Source organism: Anoplolepis gracilipes, chromosome 3, assembly GCF_047496725.1.
Source record: "Anoplolepis gracilipes chromosome 3, ASM4749672v1, whole genome shotgun sequence".
NCBI classification, from domain to species: Eukaryota; Metazoa; Arthropoda; class Insecta; order Hymenoptera; family Formicidae; genus Anoplolepis; species Anoplolepis gracilipes.
In genome coordinates, this window is record NC_132972.1 from 14426883 (window position 1) to 14445226 (window position 18344).

The 18344-nt window shown below is 38.7% G+C and overlaps 1 protein-coding gene and 1 pseudogene across 6 annotated transcripts in view; both read right to left on the bottom strand.

Annotated features, from left to right (window-relative positions):
• The window catches only part of LOC140663336 (UPF0489 protein C5orf22 homolog), a 244223-nt gene that overhangs the window by 66479 nt on the left and 159400 nt on the right, over positions 1-18344 (bottom strand). The window lies entirely within an intron of this gene.
• Positions 12055-14150, bottom strand: LOC140663992 (uncharacterized; annotated as a pseudogene).

Below are 18344 nucleotides of genomic sequence, written 5' to 3' on the forward strand. Positions count from 1 at the left end.
TAATTTCTTAATATTCTCAAATATTTTTGACAAATGTGAATACGTCATTAAATACTCTATAAAAAAAATGTTACATCTTAAGATGATCGTTATAACATTTTCTCCATATATTAATTAAGAAAACCGATACACCTATTCCTAACAAAACATGCTATCGTTTCTCTTTGTCTTTTCAATAAAAAAAAATATATTTTTAATGTTTCTGAAAACATAATTTATTGCATTTTTTCAAATTATAAATCAAGTCTTGGAAACTTTTATTTGTATAGAACTAGTATGATATTAATTAACGTGATCGGTTCGAGCAAGTTCTGTTCTGTTGTCAAGTTGTATACTCATGTAAAAACCGCGTACATTATGTGCATGTGAACCGGTGCGGCCACGACGGCTTTGCCGCGTCTGAAAATTTGGAGTAATAGGAAAACTCCTGAGCGGAAAAGAAGTTCAATCTAGCCGGGCGAGGGAGAAGCTTGGAAAAGCTCTTTGGGCTCCTTTGATTCCAACTCGGCCCCTACCACCTTCTAAATCTTTTCCCTTCCTTCTTTTTCTCATCCTTCTCTCAACCACCGTCGCCTACGACTCCATAACGTTTTTCACGATAGGAAGAAGCTTCCAAAAGTTGCTTTGCCAAGTTGCCCTGCGGCTGTGCATCGGGCCAGTCTCTAAAAATCTGACTTTCTTCTTCGCTTTCTTTAACCACCGTTGCGGATAACCGTCTACAGGGATGGATGTTCTCTCTATATTTACGGTAGGGCAATGATGAAAGAAGAAAGTGATGGAAAGAGACTAGCGTATTCACATTTTAGTGATCGTCGAAAGTAAGAATAAAGAGGAGTTGCACATTTAAGGATTGCAGTAAAATTATATTTTCCATTTAACCGAGATTTGATTTTTCCTCTCGAATTTGTATTTAATTAGAATGATAATCGAGTATTAAAAAAATAATGGTTCCTTGAAAAACAGCGCAATGCTTTTAAAAATATATATTCTACTCGTCGATAAATAGAATTTGTACCCTTTTATATACGCACGTATAAGTTTTACATCATATGTAATCTTGATAAAAAGAAAGAGAAAAGATTTTTTAAGTAAATAAAGTCGAGGCTCTCTCTTAGATAATGAAATAAATGATTAATAATGGCAATAGAGAGCAAAGGAATATAGTGTATAACAATTGATATGACAAAGGTAATACAGATCCAAAAATGAAATAAAAATATAAATAAAAATAATATAATTATGGATATAATGAATTGACTAATTTGATACACATTCATATAAATAATAATCAAGTTAGAGCTTGAAAATAAAATAGGAATAAAAATAAAAATAAAAATAAAAAAGATTTTTTATTGATTTGTAATTTCATATGTGTTAACAAAGTACCTTAATAGTCTTATCATATTTATTTTATTTGAAATCTATTTTAAATCTTCTTGTTGAGTATTTGTACATATATGTATTGCATATACAATTCATTATTGCCAAAAATTTATATATCATTTTTTTTGTATTCTTATAAAAATTCAAAATAAATTTTAATAAATTAATGATTGCATACCCCCCGTATTTTCACACTTCAATCTTGTAAAAAAATTTATAATTTTAAATCAATTAGGATTCAACTATTTAGGAAAACATTACACAGTTAGAATTTGTAATATTTACCAACAATAGTCTAATGCATGACTAATATTATTAAAAAAAATACTTCCATTAAAACCCAAAATGAGCAAGTGACGAAAATCGGATATCGAAAGATCCGACCGCGATGTTCGACGGCCGCGGGTAAGGAAAGAAATAACGAAAGTCGATGCCAGAGAAAAGTGCTCTCTCTCTCTCTCTCTCTCTATATATATATATATATATATATATATATATATATTAACAACAAGGCTTTCGAGAGAGCGACACGAAGGTGCGACGAGGGAAAATATAGTGCTTCCATATCCGTGCGCGGCTGTCTATCGATTCTCGACGAGTATAAAGTACTGCGATTCCGCCTGCCGCCGTCGCCGAGTCGACGGAATAAATTTGCGCTCGCCCGGGTAAAACGGGGTGAGAGAGCCCGCGGAGTGCAGGCGGGCGAACGAATCGGGTAAAAGAGGGCGCGGTGAGAGGGTGTGATGTCGGAGTCGCAGGACGGGCGGGCGGGGCGGGCGGGAAAAAAAGGAGAAGGAAGAGTACGCGAGAGGAAATGGAAGAGGCGAACGGGAAGAGGCGTCGGAAAAGCCGGAGCGCGCAACTCCAGACTGTGCGATGGGAATTTTCGAAACTCTACCCGAACTCCTCCGCGCTCGCCATTTCCTCCGTCTCGCACTTTTCCGCCCCTTATTCGTTCCTCCGCTTTGCCCGCCGCGCGATCGAGTATCAACGGCAGTCAGCGGGGGGGGGGGGGGAAACGCGTGCGTGTACAAGCGTTTGTGTAGGTTTCACGTAATGAGAAATCTGGCATGCACCTCAAAGTTGCTTAGCTCGACGGGCTTTTAAAACGCAGAGTTACAAGTTGCTTGATCTTTATCGCGCGAAAAGTCACTTCAATCCGGTTTAATACCAATGTCGGACAAGTATAGAGCTGAAAACCGGATATATTCGACCCACCGATAATAGGCAGCTAATTTAGAAAAATTTTCATTGCACGCATATAATTAAAATCTTAATAAATAAAATATTAAAATATATTATATCTTTTTTATATTATAAACAATAGCAGAGAAAAAACTAATAATTTTTTTCTTCTTCTAGTAATAAGGAAAATACAATAAAAGTTATTGAATTACAATCGTTATATATAAGTGTACGATTATAATTAGAAAAAAAAATGTAATCAAACATTCTTCATAAGAATATAAATTGTTATATTTATATGTGATGTATGCAAATATGAAGTAGCTTTTACATAAACAGTCTACAATCAAAGATCATTAAAACAATTGCATCTTGCTGTTCTACTTTCGTAAATTGCAAATAGTTTCTTTTTTTTGCAATTTCCATTTTATGGTTCATTCAATATTCATATTATTCAACATGAAATGATAAAATATAAGTATTCTTATAGAGATTATCGCCTAGAATCATATACGAGATTATTCGTAAAAAAGCGCCTCTTTGTTCTTACCCTTTCCTTAAGCCACCCCACCGTCGTTTTGCGGCGGCGAAAGTAAGCAGGAGAAGGAGGAGAACTTTTCTTTGGCGGTTGAGGATCGTTACGGCAGCTGATTGGCGGGAATCTTGTTAAAGGTTTCGTTTGAATAATCGCCGCTCGATTCGCCGATTTTCATGACTCGATCCTCGCGTAATGACGCGTAGAAATCCGCCACCACCGCCGTCGCCCTTCTGCCCTTTCACGGACAATTATTTCAAGAGTCGATTTCTTGCACACCGTAAGCATCTCTCCCTCATCCAAGCAACGCGATCGTTCCTCGTTATAACGAAATTCAATTTTATGTTAAATATTCCTGAACGCAATCTACCGGTGCTATCGAGGTCAATTTATGATCCTGTCCGATCGCGCGTCTCGCAAAAGTCGATCCATTATCTTCGCATTTACAACATCTCCATTCATGCGATTTAGACAATAAACTTTCGGTAAACCGCCTAATAAATATGTTAATTTTTTCGAGCATGCAAAAAGTTCATGAAAGGCTGAACATACAGAAATCGCAAGAAAAGTATTTTGTTACATAACCAGATCATATTATAAATATATCAGATTTATATTTACATAAATATAATATATATTGTAAAAAGATAAATTCTTTCTCTCATGTGTGTAATTTTTATTAATAGTTATATCTTGCAATTTGACTGCCTTTAGAAATTTCATTTTTACTATTCTTACTATTATTTTAATAAACCCACTAAAAAAATCTAGAGAATAAAATCTTCAATCTCAAAATTTTGCCGCGCTTAAAGTGCCGGAGACTCAAGCAGTCCGCAAAGAAGTTTTCTTTAAAAAACCACGATCGCGATGACAAGAGGCATCTCGACTGAATCCGTCTTTCTGGATGTCGCGTGAATAATTTAGGGCGCGAGGGGGGGGGGGTATATTCGTGCACCTAAACCCCGGGATTACTTAAATTTTCAGGGGTACTACGAACCGCCGAGTTGTCGCCGAGCTCTCACCGGTGCGAAAGAGAAGTTACAAATATGTTTACGCGAGCCTCGACCCCGCAGGTGCGGCGGTTTACACGATTATCCGTATCTCTTTTCGGCGCGCCGCGCGACGAAGGGCAATTCCGTGCCTGCCGAGGATGGAGAAGGGCGGGTGGCACGGGAGAGGGAGAGAACGAATAAAACGCGTATCGGAGGTACACGAGAGCGCGCCGCGGCAGATCAATCTTCCGTTCTCTCCCTCGCGCGCGTCCTCCTCGTCTTCCTCCGCGAACCCCACTCTCACGGTTGGAGCCTCACCTCCACCTTTCGGCTCCAGCCATCCAACCTTCTTTTCCCTACGTAGACATAATCCCCCCCCTGGCCCCCTCCCCCCCTCCCTGACCTCCGCGTCGCTTTTTCTCCGCTGCCTCCGCGTGCACACGTGCGTGATACGCACGCGTATGCCCGGAGAAGAAAGCGTGCATATCTGGGGAGTTCCTCCTACCGGCAGGGGGAACTCGCGATAGAAGCCACCTTCCGGATTTATCGGGCGTGGGCTATGCCATTATTTCAGGGATTACTTCCGACGTTACCTGAAATTTTTCACTGCCTCGTACACGTCGCGCCCGTCTTTCCTATTCCGCCTCACTCGCCGTTTCTATTCCGGGTCGGAAGGGAAAACGTGGAATTCGCTACACGAGAGGGAGAAACGACGGGATGGAAATTCCACAGATCAGCCGAAGGAGGAGGTGAAATTTCGATCTCGAGGTAGGATCCTAATCGGCTTTGCTTCAAGTCACTCTTCCTCTCTCTCTCTCTCTTTCTCCCTCTCTGTCTATTTCGATGTGCCTTACGAGCGAGACACACCGGCCACCCTTCTCAATCGTTGTCCTCCTGAGCGTGAGCATACGAAATTGAACGAGCATCTTTAACGAGCAGCGTGCACTGGCTCGATAAGGATGTTTGAGCGGCAGGCAATGCGGGACCTCATTTCCCTGTGCAAGCAAGAAATTTTATACTTATTGAAACCCACGTTACACGCTCTTATTCTCATTTCGTCTTGTTAAGTTATCCTTCATATCCGTCAAAATCCACGTAATAATATCCACTATATATCATTTGTTGCTTGCAGTTTAAAAATTAATTGTCGCGATTCTTGGAGAATAGCATTATACTTCCTGCTAAAGTTTCACAATTAACCAATATATCATTTATTAGATATTTCAATAAAATAATGTATTTTACACTTTAAATGTATGAAATTTTAAATAAAGTATATATATCTCGCAAATCTATTTGATATTTTGTTTTGTTTTCCAAGTACTCAAGTAACGATTAATATGATAATTTGTGAAAAATACTAAAGTCAATATTTCTTTTTTACCTTTAAAACTTGAAATTTAATTTTTTAAAAAGCTAAATTATTTATTTTTTTATTTAGATATTTAGTTATTTGATATATATCACGTACATCTAAAAACATATAATTTAGCTTTTTCGATATCCATCTACAAATCTCTCAAATTCATAAATCCTGGCTTAACAATAAATTTGAAATATTTTAGTCGATAAAATCTCTCTCATTCTTTTTCATTTTTACGAATTCCGAAATGAAATTGCACGATAGAGTCTACAATTGTTTAACTTTGTTTCATTAAGTATTTCCAGAATTGAATTTTCTATATGAGATCTATCCATCGCGAAACGAACAGCATAAAATGACTTACAGCCTTACGAAAGACGAAACGTTAAGTCTAAGCTACTGGAAACTTCATGAAGCTCCTAAAGGAAAAAAGGAAGGAATATTCTATACTCAGCGTATAAGTAGACGGTATTTCGGGCCCGAGGCACGTCGGTGGCTCGGCAGGCGTGGTCGTGAGACTCCTCCGATATTTCTGGAGCCAGCCGAAGGAAAAAGGAGTCACGGGCGTGGAGAAGCGAGCGGGGTGGTTGGATGTGAAGGAGGGTAGCTCTCTCGGTGTTATCGAGAAAGGGGGAGGAGAGGGGGAGGGTGAAAGTGGCGCGGCGTTCTAATGCGATTCCGATATCGGCCCGGACATCTCGTGAGCCGACTATACCCCCCCTAACCCCCCCCCCCCCGACGTCCCCAGAACGATCTCATCCTACGATGTGGACGAGCACGTCAGGATGGGTGGTGGAGAGGGTGGATCGTGGAGGCAAAAGGGGTCCCACTAAGGGCGGGGTGGCTGGTAGAATGGGCCGATATGTATGCTGTGAGCGCACCACCGACCGGGCCGCCATCTTGGAATCGATGTCGATCAAGCGGAAGGAAGGAACTTCTGCGCAGCTCGGGGGCGGCCGAGGTGTACCCTCCCCTGCTATGTGTGTGCGCGCCTCCACATACACCCCATTCTTCCCCTCTGCTTCCCGTGTGCCATCTCATGCTGCCTCCCCGCAGTTGACCCACCCTCTGGATGTACTCGTATGCGCGAGAGCAAACGTAAATCGTGGATTTCTTCTACGTAAAAAATGGCGTCTCTTTAGTATCACCTGAGATGCAATGATTTTAATTGTTACATGAAAATTATACAATATTAAGATTCTTTTAATATTTTCATATTTTATTGTACAATAAAAATCCTTGTTATAATCTTATTAAAAAATAATAAATAAAGTATTATTGTTTTGAAATGATTCAATGTACGATCAAATACATACATCTGCATATAAGTAGAGATAAAAATTCTGCCACGCAATGATATGCTGTTTATACATATATATTTGTGCTTTATCACATCCGTGATAAATATTTAACGGATTAACATTATTGATAAAACGTGTTGTGTATATCAATTACGCTTGCCAGGATCGACGTCATCCGATCCACTCTAATGAGATACAAACAAGCCAATGCACAGCTTGATGAGGAAACGTTGACCCACTTTATCGGGATAGATATGCATGCAAAATCCCGTACGACGACGTTATTTATAACACGCATTCAAGCATAACATAAATCAGTGTACTTAGGGAGAAAAGATGAGACGAGAGACTATCGAGAGATATCCCGCAAAGATATTCTCTCCATTCCACTGTAAGAGATATCGCCAGTATTGTCGCGAAATTATCCTCGCGGAAGGCAAAAAGGAACTTCGCGTCGGCGCAAAGCGATGCGACATAGTCACCGTGCGAAGAATCGAGAGGATGTGGGGCCAGATAGGACTGGTAGGATGGCTGATTTATGGGATTATAGGTTGCCGGTATAAATGTGCCGGCGAAAATGGCGTCTCTGCAAATCGATGGTAAAAAGGATGTCGCACCGGCGGCCGATGGAGGCGTACAATAGCCAGCGTCTCGTTCGTTAACTCCGCGGAAATAAATAAAAACACGAACCAGGGAGAGGAAAAGGGGGACGTCGCAGATATCGAAACCGGGGGATGGGGAGAAGGGAAAGCGGCGGTATATCGATATACGCGAGAGAGGCTCGTACTCTTCCATAATCCATAAAGAATCGAGGCCTCTTCGGTGATTTATGGATTATAGCGCTGGAGCACGCGAGCGTGGTATTCTGCAAAAAAGAGACGAATGCCGAGGCATGTCGTCTTTTCATCGTTCTTGTCAATGAAACGGATAGAAGTGGGCGCTCCAAATGTTGGCCGTGCGAATTTACGACTTATCGATCCGATATCACAAGCGATCGCTCGTTCGAGTCTTCTCAAGATAAATGAATGCTTTTACGACGCCAGGAGAACAATTATCACAAAAATTAAAGTTCGCTATAATTTCAACTGAAAAATAATAAATAAATAAATGTTTTTGATAAATTAAGTAAATCCTCAAACAAAAAATTAAAATAATAAATAACAAAACAAATTAATAAAAACTAATAACAATAGGAAAATAATATAATTTTACAATATGTCATATCCATTTTCTTTCTTATCTATTGCAATTTTATCGCGTAAAAATAATGATCGCCCATGTTCACCGATTTGGCAAAGAGAAAAGACATAGTAAATTATGATATAAATCGAGAGAGAATTTCGAATTCGTGTGGAACAATTGACACTTAGAAATAGGGCTTAAGGGCAAATGCGGTCAGTGTGCCTCTATGGACTGAGAAATACGAGGAGTTGAATGGCTCGTGACCTTGGCCCCGAGGCTGTTAGCCTGGGGTTGGTAAGGTAATTAAATGCCATGGATGGGGTTGGTTGCTATAACCGGTAGGATAGAACGAAGGGTATCCAGGGGGGTTGAGACTAATTGCCGATGCAAGGAAAACCATCCCTCGCCGTGCCACCGGAGGATCTTTCAAGGTGCTCATCCTTCCGATTATACCGCCGTTTTATTAACGGTTTCCTCGGTTTTATTATCACGTATATGTCAGTTACCTCGAACTTTCGACTTTTCAACATAAATATTATGCACTTTCCACATTATATGTTCTCTATATATTATGTATCTCAATTTGTTCACTCTGCAAAATTTATACTTGTACTGCTACAAATTTTAATTAAACATGTCTAAAAAGATGTTTGTATCTCTTACTTTCTAAAAACAGAAACATTTATTTTTGTCTGCATCATATTGCATCATATAAAAATAAAAAACGCTTTTCTCAAATTACGTAGAAAACATTACGCTGAAATATTAGATATTTAAAAATATTATTATAAATATTATTATTAAAAATATTAAAAATAATATATATTTAAAAATAATTGTAAATTAAATAAAAAAATATTTAATTAATCTAATTTCATCATTTATTACATAAACTTGTTTTTATCTTTTGTGAGCTTTGAATTTTATACAAACAGAATAGCATATGTATTATAAAATCATATCTTATAATATTTTAAATAATTATGTACAACTAAATTAAATGCAAATTATTTTCTTTAGAACAGAAAACATAATCAGTCGCATTTATCAAATATCATATACGGAAAGTGACTGTAATAATAATTCGTAAAATTAATAATTCATTGCGCTTAAGTGATAAGAATAAAAGTTTTTAGGAAGAAAGGTCATTGCATTCGTAGAAAACTTTCGTAATTCTCGTCGTGCCACGTTTAATTCGCATGCAAATAGAGCTCTCGTAATTTGAGAATGATAGTAAGATAAAGTTTTGCGCGCGACGGGGAACCACTGTCCCGGAAGTAGCCCAGTTACAAATTAGCATCCAAGGATTGCCCTTGGCGTTACTCCTGTCTCTCTTCCTCCCGTTCGGTCTCCTCCAGTCTTGCTTCCTATATCTCTCTCGCTTCCTAACGCCGTTGTCGGCACTCTTCTTTCTTTCTAGGTTATTAAAGGAAGCCGCCTTCGGGGTCAAGTCGGGTTAGGTCAGGGCGGCAGGGAATAATGAGCGAGGAAAAGTTAAACGAGAGTATTTTTTACCGAGAGGAAAATTACGCTGGCCTTCCCTGATCGTAGTAAAGATGGTGCAAGAAGGACAAGCCATTGCTGCGCTGAACTTGAGAGAGATGAAGATGAAGAGAAAGAGAGAGAGAGAGAGAGAGAGAGAGAGAGAGAGAGAGAGACAGACAGAGAGGGAGAAAGAGAGAGAGAACGAGATGATGATGGGGGAAAGAGGAGGAGGCGGGGAGCGAGAAGTGAACGAGAAATTCAGGGGTAGGAGATTCCGGGGTGGCACGAGGGGGTGTCTTCCATTCATTACCGCCGGTTACCCCTTAATGGAATCTTCGTGTCCTCATCTCTCCACTGTCCTTCCTCAGCACCACGCTGCGCCGCAGTAATTTCTGTTTTGCGAACAAGAAGTCGTTTGTACACGCGGCAAAGCGAGACGTCTGCCGTCATTCAGAAACAACACCGCCGACTTGTACGCGCGTTATTGCAAGCTCACATTTATCCTGTTTTATTTTTCTTAACACGCTGTCATTTTTTAATGTCGCGTAAGTCTCATCTTTTACACGTGCAATTCTCATGTGTCACATCTCAATCTCATAAAGATATCAAATTAAAATAATATATTTAACTACATCTATCTAACTGATCAGTTTATATAAAGTTCGAAAATTAAAAAGATTTTCCTTCAGGTATAGATTCATAAAAACATGTTTGTTTTTAATTTAAAAAAATTTCCGAGAGAGAAAACATAAATAGTTTCAATTGTAAACAATTAGAAAAAATGACATTTTATATATATGCAGAGAAAAAAAAGAGTTAAAACAATGCATTCTCTAAAATAAAAAGTTCTAGAAAATTTGCAAAATATATTAATATAATTAATAATAGTCGTTATCTACCTCTAATTATCTTCCATAATAAAATCTTTAGATAGCTTACATCAAATAGACATATGAAATTCCAGACTATACATAGTTAGGTTGGAAACACTATATTTTATTCCATTAAATTTGTGTGCGGTTAGTTTTCACACAAAACTTTGTTTACAAATTAGTGACTATACGCAATTAAGAATATCATTTACTATTGACAGAAATTTAACCGGTGTGAGAGTAACGCGGAAAACGGTCGCGCGCCGTTTAAGTCTCTCGTACGTGCCCTTCGATGCCTAGGATATCAAATTATTCTGCATAAAGGATGACACAGGTCGACGGTAATAAACTGACTCGAGAAATAATGGCATAACGAGCGTAAAGTGGGGTCCGCTATCGTGCAGCCGGCGGCCAAAGAAGCGGAAGGGGTTGAAGAACCTAACCCAGGTAGGCCCATTATCCCCGTAGCGTATCCGTGTACACAACAGGGTGTCTATAAATGTTTCGGGGACTTTCGTTTCTCGCGCCGGTAATTTATTCAGAAAGTCAGTCACCACCTGAGTAACATGAGAACACTCGGGGATGCATCTGCATGCAGATGTCGCGCCCAGTTGGCACCCGAGAGCTATCGATCGTACTCCTTTACTTTTTATTTTGTTTTCTTTTTTTCTCTCCATGTTAACCGTCTACTTCTTTATTCGATTGATTCCGTACCGTATTTAATTACATTCGGCTGCTCGAAAATGTAATAGAAATTCGCTGTTAAATCGATCACCTACGAGCGACCGGTCAAAATCTGTTTACAGACAACTATGAAAACGGCCTTTCTGAAGAAGGCTTATGTTTGTGAGATATGTAAAGATTTCTATTATTTGATAAATAAAATATATATATGCTTGAATTATAATTAAATTTCCTAAAATATAAAGATATGAAAAATTACTGGTAATAAAGCATATAATATGTCAAGAGATTTATAAATGCTCGTATTATATTTTACAAAATACGAAATATACATATATGAGAGATCGTATATAGTATGAGAGTAATAACCGAAGAGCCATGCACTCAACAAATTCTATATATTTTAATACACAGTCGCGTTACATCGCCGGATTTATCTAAAATCTGACGTTCCATTACGCGAATTGCAATTCTTCTTCGTTTTCTGCGGCGCGCGTAAAGTAATCTTTTAAAATTTGAATGTGTCACGTGACTAACGTTTTCCAAGAATTTCTCTCGTCTCGAGGGTAAGAAGATTAGGTTTCTTTGGGATGGATAGGTTGCCTAGTATCCGCGAGATAGGGACATGGGAAAGCACTCCTCCTTTTCGTATGTAGATTTCATTGGAATGCCCGGGGGACGCGAGGGATCTCGAGTGCAAAGGGAGCGAAAGGGTTGAGGGAGAGGTTAGATATACTATTAAGGGTTAAGATATACGCGTGGGAAGACTCTGCCGTCTCAAATTCTCGAGTCATGCCACGTGTCTACCGGTTTTAATCCGAAACAGTTTTTGTTACAAGATTCTTTCTTTACTCGAAAATTGGTAACAGCAGTTAGCTGTCAAGTAGAATACATAAATTTACCTGACAAACATTTCCCTTTCATCCAAAAGAATTTTAATCATTAAGTCTTTAATATATATTTCATTATATGTATATATATATATATATATATTTCTACTAATCAATAAAGAGAAAAAAAAATAATAAAAAACTTAATATCAATATATCTCAGATTGTTTATAAACCCTCACTTGTGGCAACTTGCAGAAAATTTGTTTTATATTTATCAAAAATATTATATTGAAAAATATCACAGAGATAGAGAATAAAGAAAATCATATTTATCAATCTAATCGAATGAATTCTCAGAGAAGAAAAATAAACAGACACGTAAAACTGATCTTCGACTTGGCCCGATTTATCTCGACCTTATTTAAAGGGATCGTTGAAGAAGAGTCATTATCTTGGGGGAACTCTCGCTTCTAACCTCGCGTTGGTTCACGTTCAATAAATTGTCGGTGGTGTAACGTAATAGCGGGGGATTAGTGAACGCCCTCTCATCCTTGCTCAGCATCTCGTAGGTCAGCCTTTAATAATCACTATTTCTTCCGAACGTCGGTCGCTCAACCCTACCGTATCGGAGCTATTGGAGTCGTCGGCGCAATGCGAGATTCATTAGGATACTTCATTACTCTTTAAGACACTGACACAAAATTTATATTCTACATAAAGTTAGCTCTTTTTCTACATAGCTCATCTCTGTATATTATGTACATATACTTCAAAGCAACTTTTTATTTAAAAAAAAATATTTTATGGCATCATCTAATAAAAACATGTACACCGCTTAATAATTTCAATGTCCAGTAGCCAGAAAAATTATTTATCGATAAACACGCAAGAGCATAAAATTTAAAATAAAGTTTTTAACAAATATTATAAATAATCTACAATCAATAATTCTGTTCAAATTTTGCGCTATATAATTGTTTTATATAATTGCTATTTATCTAAATAAATACTTATTTGTCCTTTTCTTCAGGCATCTTTCTCAAGATTTACATGTTCATGCATAACAAGAGTATTTTAAAAATTTTAAATTTAAATTTAAATACTTTTTGTTAAATTAAACCGAGTCAGAAAAAGATGAATCATCAAGGCAAAGTTGAAGCGGACCGAAAATCCGATCTCATCATCGCATGACCATCTCTCCTCACGAGAGCTAGTCGGATTCGATGAGAGCAAGGGCAAGAGGGTTCGTGCACTGCTGACTGCACAGCAGCTCTTCTCATGATCCCTTCACAGAAGCGGAAGAGGAAGCGAAAGAGAAGCGCAAGAGAGAAGGAAAGAAAGAAAGAAAGGGGGATAGGCGCCCTTGAGAGGTGAGTCCCGGGATCGGCCCTATGTACGGGCCAAGCGTGAAGAAAGAAAGAAGCTGGCGCAGAGAAGAGGGAATGATGAAAAGAGCGATGGGAGATTGGAGAGGCGGCTGGCTGACTGGGTGGCTAGCCGGCATAGGTGGTAGTAGTGGTGATAGTAGCTCGGAGGGAAAAAGAAGAAGAGAAAGAGGCGGTGGTGGTGGAAGAGAAGGAGAAAGAGGTTGAGGAGACGGCGGTGGCGGAGGTAGAGGAGGAAGAGGAGGCGACTGTACTAAGAAAAGCCGACACACGGGGTGGCTGGGAGCAGTGCAGATCAATGCCAGCCAGCCAGCCAGCCAGCCAGCCAGCCGACCCAACCCTTCCGAGTCTACTGCTCTTCAGTTCCCTAACCCTTTACCCCGTTTTTCCACCCCGACTTCGGCGGACTCACCCGGAGATAAAACACGAACGGCTCCACGAACCACCCCTACACACCCTGCCGCCCGTGTCGCCCTGTTCGTTTTCCTTCTCTCTCTTTTCCTGCACCTCCCTCTTTCTGCTCGCCGTTTCTGCCTCGCAGCCACTCTCTCGATTTATCTTTCCCTCTTTCAAAGCTCTCTTTCGTCTCTGGCATATACCTATAGTCACTAACACCGATGAAAAATAATAGCTGTGGCTATACTGAAACGAGAGAGGAAGCGAGTACGCGCGAGAAAGAGGAAAAAGAGAGAGAGAGAGAGAGAGAGAGAGAGAGAGAGAGAGAGAGAGAGAAAGAGAGAGAGAGAGAGAAAGAGAGGGATGCACATCGGCGTAAACGCACTCGAGACGGAATTGCTCTGCAGACTTTGCCTTCCCTTTGACGCTTCGAACGCCGTGCATTTCAACGAGCTGCCTTCCTCCCGATTTGTTCCGGGGAAATGATTTTTTCGAGGCAACAGCATTGCCTATACCCAGCGTTATCGCGAAGTCAGAGAGAAGCTCTTTTTCAACTGTGAATCATTTGGTAGTGGGAAATATATTTAACAAAAATTAGTGTTAATCTTAGAAATAAAATTTACATATTTTTATATGCACGCACTAAAATATCTAATGTCTAATCATTATTTTGGAATAATTTGTAATTTCTTATATATATACAATATATATATATAATATTTTTTATATTTTCTTGCAGAAAGAAAATCAGAAATCAAAATTTTTGACTAATAACAATAAAAATAAAAAATTAATAATTTTTATTACATTAATATTAGATACTCGGAAAGATAAATCGAATGAGTCTTTTTTAATATTATAAACATTTAAAACCTATGATCAAAATTATATTAATAAAATGTAAAGTAAATAAAAATCTTGACATTAATGTAACAAGTTGTCTCTGATTAAGGAAAAAAAGTATCTATTGACGCCGTTGGTAGCAACAGACCGATAGAGTTACGTTAATGTCACGCCAGCACGGTTACACGAAGATAGTCATCCAAGACTAGCAATTTTTCAAAGGAAGCCTCTCACGACACCGTCAACCAGCTAGCTTATTGCGATCATGGATCAATTTTCAATCTTTTCAGAGATCCTGTTGGTAGGATCAGCATCACCATGGAAGAGAACCAAGAGAGCTACCGGAGTGAAACGCCTTTCGCAATCTGCCAGGAGTTACTTTCATGTTGCTACAGAGTGGCGGTGGCGCGGTCGCATATAAAACAAATTAATCTCGTTAGGGGGAGCTTCTGCCTTCGTCCTTCCGGCTTTCAGAAGCTTCCACCCCCGCCACCCTTTCGAGCTTGGCTCGCTCGTTCGTTCGCTCTCTCGGCTGCTTGGCGGCGAATCCACGCAAGCGACTTTGCTCCTCTTTTATCTTAATTCGTCGTCTAAATGAGAACGAAGTCGCGGTTATCGCGGTTTCAAGAAAAAGGGACTCCTTGAATTGGCGCGCCGGTGGCTCTTTATAAATCCTCTTGAGCGGCCAAGTGACTGGCTGAGCGCGATTTTACTCGCGGCCGCGTTCGCGTTTCTTGCTCGTTACTGTCGAAAAGTAAGTTGTACTTCGGATCGCAACTCAAACTTGGCAAGACGAACCAATCGGCTACTTATTTGATTTTATTAGTTGAATGCTAAATTGATAGAATATTTATTTCAAATAAATGAAACAATCATGTAATCGGCTTATTCGATTTGTTCATCATGAGAGATGAAATTTTTAGAGAATGTTAATAACATTACATATAAGACAAATAAACAACAAAATAGTGTCTTAATTATTAAATAATCGTTACTTATCCACGTGACAAGATTGTCTTTCTCTATTTCTGATAATAAGATTTTAAGTCCATATTTTAATCGATTATAATATATCGTATTAATTTACCGATTTAATTGTTAATGCTTTAAGTGAATATGAATATCAAAGGCGTCTTATCTTGAGGAAAACGCGATCGACACTCGTAATTTCCAATACAACAATATAAGAAGCGATCTCCCGCCAAGAATGGTAGGAGAATCTGAAAGATGCCAGGAACGGAAGTTTCAACTACATTTCTCTATCTCCATCCCTCGACAACGACGCGGAGAGGTTGCGTGGAAATGAAAAATAGCAAACGAAATGAAAAACTTGAGAATGCCGGGTAAAGCGCCGTAGGTGGGTGTATACCTGAGTTCAAGAAGAGAAGTACGAAAGACACACACGAGCATGATATTTGATGGCGAGTGTGTGAGTGGTTATCGCGCCGGTGGTGCGTAGGTGTGTGTTCCGTAAGGGTGGCAAGCCATTCGACGCGCATGCGCCTACGTGGGCGTCAATACGAGCTGTACACGCTACCCTTTCTCTATCCTTTGTTACATATACACACACACACACACACACACATACCCAACATACACATGCGCGCGCGCGCTACTTCGACATACACGCCTACGTATATTTGCACACGTGTATCTTGGCACGAGAAAGCATTTCGCTTTTGTAATGTTAGTTGGTAGAGATGCGCGTTTTGATGATTGAATAAATGCGTTGCATCCCGGAGATATTTTGCTAAAATTGCACGATACCATATATCACATAATTTATTCGCTCCATCATATTATTACGAATATATTCAAGATATGGTTTTTTTTTAATCTGGACAAAATTAATAAAAGATTAATACGTTTTTGTTTGTACAATTGTAAAAGATATGTATAAAATGTGACTTTTATATGCTTTTATAGAGATAATTATATTTCAAATTTATTGGCAATCAAAGCGAGACAATATACTTTATTATACCCATGACCCCAGGCTACTATAAAAATAAATAATAACGTTGTCATAATTACATGTAGTAAAATACAACAATTTAGTATGTATCGTCCAAATAAATAACACATCGTATGACGATAATAATTAAATCCAATTAACTTCTACTTTTCCAATATCATTTTTGCCTTTATCAATTTCATCCTTGCGACAAAACATCTGAATAAAAAAAAAATAGAGATATAAATTTAAAATATATAGTTTACTGTTTAAAATTTAGTTAAAATGATAAATAGAAATTTTAATACAAGTATGTCAATGTGTATTAAATGCGAAAAAAAATTCTTTGATTTTTTCATCAGCAGAAAAAATTTCAGCATGACCTCGAATTTCAGGATTTTTAATATGACATCATCTTACATATGTTCGAACGACCGGAAACTGTTTTCCCAAAACGTTATCCCGTCCAAAGTATATAACACCTTCGCCTTTCTTTGTAGGCTTTTCTCCAAGCTAGAGCGTGCGGGGCACAAACATATTAATGCCATAACCATCCAATCTAGTCGACGTACCGTCGCCTTAAATATAAATGGGCGACGCGCACAGGCAGGACGCCCCACTTTCGTATTCATGCGAAAGTTTCCTGGTCGCCTCGTTAACTTTACATGGGACTATATGGACGTTTCCAGATTCGGCTGTAACGTGTGTATGTGCGCGCACACCAACGCACGCACACGAGATAATGTCACCAACACCGACGACGATCTGCCGGTATCCGTGTCGCTCGTGCTCCCACGCACACATCAAACGGCCGTCTAACTTCCGAGTAATTCGACCTATTGCACAAACGAATTGTCGGAGTATCGGAGATCGCATGGTAAAACGATAACCTGATCTGCTTTCCTGATGATCATAAATTTCGTTTTATAGATGAGCGTGACAAAAAAAAAAAAAAAATAGAGCGCGATGTACTTTCGTCTCACATTATAAGTCAATTCTAAGTACCACCGATAAGACAAACAAGTTAAATGTGTTTGAGAAGAGAGTATTTAAGTGGAGTCTTCTTCAAGGATAATCAAAGAGTGATTTAAACGAGATAATAATTCGAGTCTGATAAAAGAGCAACACGAGAAGACGATAAATGAAAGCGATTGAATTTTGAAATCTCGACAAAGCAATTATTGCTCCGCCTGATAAACATCTTACATCTTCTCGTTTTTTGCCAATACTACTAAACGCACTCATGACTTCCGATCGTACAACCCGGATGTTTTAAACAAACCCTTCCCGATGACCCTCGATTAGTTGCAACGACCCTAAACGGCTAAGCGATCGGCATCACCTACCATTCAATGTTCAATGAATCGGAACCTTCGTTGCATCCGCGTGACATATGCTCGGCGAGCGTGAAGACGCTTCTATGCACTCGCAACCTTTAATCAAGTGTGCATACGCACAAAAAACGCGTATGCTATAATGCATAATGTACAATTAATTGGAAAGAATATTTTATAATCGTAAATTTTTACTGTGAATAAATTAAAAATTAAGTAATATTACACAGGTGTTTAGTATTGATACAGCAAGTTAATGCTTATTTCTTATAAGCTAAGTCGAGTTAATATAATTTTACAATTGCTTTGAAATCACAGTTTCGTATTTTTAAATTTGTAATTAAAATACGTATATATAAGATCTGTAATCTTTCAAGTATATGGGACCGTATATAACTTAGCATTTTTATTGTAATAACAATTTTCGAAGCAAATCATATAAGTAACAGATGAAGAATACATTTTCTATAAATGGAAAAACAAGATAGTACATGCGACTGTAGATTTTGTTCAACGTGCGTATATATTTTCCTTTCATACGATCTCATTTCACGAACGAGGAAAACGACTATACGACACCATCATTCTCTTTCGGTGTCGTTCTTTTTCCCACTTGT